The 3445-nt window shown below is 36.7% G+C and overlaps 1 pseudogene; it reads right to left on the minus strand.

The window, feature by feature from the left end:
- Nucleotides 1-262: 262 nt before the first annotated feature.
- LOC110308687 lies at nt 263-1493 on the minus strand (annotated as a pseudogene).
- Between the last annotated feature and the right edge of the window lie 1952 nt (nt 1494-3445).

Consider the following 3445-nt stretch of genomic DNA (forward strand, 5'->3'; position numbering starts at 1 on the left):
GTTTGTATCTTTTATAAATGAGATAGAGAATATAAAAAGCTGGAATGATGGATAATTCAAATATAAAAGTCAAGTACAAAACACCTTATTTTTTCATTCCAAACTACACAGATTCATATAGTTGACTCTACCATATAAATACTCCATATCTAATTACACCACTAGCCTAAAGTACTATTAATACTAAAACTCTTCAGTGAGCTAATTGAGGTTCTACTGAATTAAAACTGCAGCACTGAGCCAGATCTGACAGGCATCTTCACTAAGCATTGCTTCCTTCTTACTGATATTGTGTCCCACAATTATTAAAAGAAAGGATCTGCTCTGCAAGCAGCTGTGTCACCCACTATGCATTCAGGGAGATGATTCTCCTCTCTGCTCCTCACTGTTAGATGATGGGATTTCACCATAGGTGCTGCCATATGCTGCCTCGTAGCCTGGATCATACTTTTCTTTCTTAACAGCCATTTTTTTTTTTGCATTCTCTTGCACAAGCTATAGGTCAAATGTAATGTATATTACAGTTCCTGAACGTCCGTGTTGCTTTCAATACATTTCAGCTGATTTTTTAAGTCCTTCAGCTTAATGTAGTGATGAACTTTGTCTTGGGCTAGAGGAAAGTGAGCACATCTGGCACTGGAAGACCCTATGACATCGCAAAGAGTTTCTTTGTCGGGAACCTTGTGGGGTTGAAGCCCAAACTCCCAGTTCTTAACCTTTACTCTTAACTCTACCAAAAACTTCTTTATTGAAAATTTCATAAATGTACTTTCCATTAAACACTGCTATTCATGGCTGGTTTTTCTGCAGTTTCTATGCTAGGTATGCCCTCCCCGAAATTCTTTACTAGACAGATCCTTGTTGCCTGGTGTCGTTCATTCAACCATGTTGGTGAATCCGATGCGGAATTTCCCGGGTAAGATGTGTTTATCCATGTGATTCAGTGACACTTTACTCAGCCCTGACATAAATAGACCCTTCCTGAAATGATTTCCAAGCCCAGGGTAGTGATGTCCTTTGTAAACAGCCATTAATTCCTGGATTAATGTCAACTATCACAATACCCAGATTGAATGTCAAAATGTCAGGAAGAGTCTTGGTTAGAAGCTCAGCTTCAGAGACGCCATTGAAATGGTTCACTTTCCTTTTCACTTTAAAAGTCTGTGATTTTTCTCTTGCTTCTGTTTTGATTTTGTGGACTTGCCGGATTTCTTTGATGCAGCAGGTATTTTGAGCTCCACTGGGTCCTGGGGCTCTGCTGCTCTGGTTTTCCTTTTCTTTCCCTTTGGAACCTCTGGTACAGGTTCCTGGGTAGGAGCTTCTGGGGCCATCTTCTGTTCAGTCATGGCTGCCATGTTAGGAGCCTCTTCTGGTACCTGTGGTCCAGTCCTGACTGCCATGTTAGAAGCTTCTGTCATTATTTGTTGAAATGGAAATGAATACACAGCTTAAACCTGTTCCAGAGAACAGCTGCACATGCTCTCTGTGTCCATGGTAGTGCCACAGAGGGTATGGCTACCACCCTAGCCCAGGAGCGACCACTCTGCCGCTTGGCATGCAGACTCACCACATGATTAGGGTGGCTGCTGGACTCTTTACACAAGTCTTTGACAATACTAGTAATTCAAATAAAGGTTTTATTTTACTGTTTCTTGAGCTTCTTGTGTTCTTGACTACCAAACCATCTCTAGCTCCTAATTTATTATCCCTTATTCTCACCTATAAATTTTTCCTAAGAATGTGACACACTTAGAACAAATATGTAATATAGTGGGTTTTTTGTATCCTATAAATTATGCTTACGATTCATAATAGAATTTCAGAGCATCTACTGGATGCCTAATCACTTTTTTTCCTTTATTGAGGGTAGATTCTTTTCTCATACAATATATCCTCTATATCTGAATTATACTTCATTCTATTCCTCCAAGTTTCTCTCCATTTCCCTTCCATTCTGGAATCACTACCTTTCTGTCTCTCATTAGAAAAGAACAGGTGTCTAAGAGATAACAACCAAACATGACAAAATGAAGTATAATAAGATGAAGTTGAAATGTTCATATTAAAGTTGGACACAGCAACTTGACAGGAAAGGAGGCCCAAGAACTGGCACAGGTTCACAGACCTACTTGTTTTCATAGTTAAGATCCATGAAATGATATGCTAATAGACATAATATATGTGCATAGGACCTGTTGCAGACCCCTGTAAGCCCTGTGCTTGCCGCCCAAGTCTGTGAGCAAGTATTCACCTTGATAAGTTGATTCAGAGGAACTTGGTCTTCTGCTGTCCTTTGTCTTGTGGGGTTCTCATAATCTTTCCACCTTCTCTTCTGTGGGATTCCATGAGCTCTTACTGGAGGGAGTTGATAAAGACCTCCAATTTATACTCTTTGTCCCTGCATGGTTTCCTTTTAATGGAGTGAACCTTAGATCAAATCAGACATTACTTGGCTATGCTCTGAAGTTCTGTGCCACATTCATAGATTCTAAGAAGTTTCCTAGGCACTAGAATTTCACATCACTTCATATTTTAATCTGTTGGTCAATAAGCAATGACATAATCACAATAATCATTAAGCAATGACATCTTTACAAGTAAATGAAAATACTGATAGGGTATTAGAGAATCTAAAGGGATCCAAAGATTGACAAATTTCTTATATATTAGTGCAGCATAATAGAGCTGTAACAGAAACCCTGCAATCTCTATAAATGTCACTCTTCACAAGCATTAATTCAGCATCATAGTAAACCATGGGATCTTCCTTTCCAGAGATGCTGCATCCTGCGTTGCTACGAAAGCACTTCTCATTTAAAATGTTATAAATGTCCCAGAAACTTTATACTTTGAATATGAGCTAAGAACTTTAAAATGGGCATTTAACTACCTTAAGTCTCAGAACATAGATAATATATAGATATGCCATATATAGTTCTAAAGTACGAGCCTGTTGATCAAAATATTTACTAACATGCATATTGAATTTAATCCTGGATTTGGAATTTCCTAATAATTATGCATAGAAAGATGGGATATATATGATACACATTTTTAGGTTCTATTCTTTTCAAGTGTTTGGCTCATGTGATGCTATTTCTTATAATAGCTGTAATGCTACATGTTTTTGAAATAGATTTCAACTCTAGAAGTAATAGAATAAAAATAAAATAATTATTGATAAACCACATTTTGTCATTCAATCATTGATAACTAGTCTTATATCTTTGAATAGTTATAAAATTCTAAATGTAAAAGAATTTCATCATATTAATGATTTTTGGAAAAGCCATTAGAAAATATACTATTTTTCATTTTCATAAACATAATATATGGAAATGCATATATGTGCATCTATCTATCTATCATCTATCTATATTATATGTGTATATGTACTAACATATATATTAACTAAAGTTATACCACTTACACTGATAGTGCTTCC

This window comes from Mus caroli, chromosome 13 (genome assembly GCF_900094665.2).
Source record: "Mus caroli chromosome 13, CAROLI_EIJ_v1.1, whole genome shotgun sequence".
Classification (NCBI taxonomy): Eukaryota; Metazoa; Chordata; class Mammalia; order Rodentia; family Muridae; genus Mus; species Mus caroli.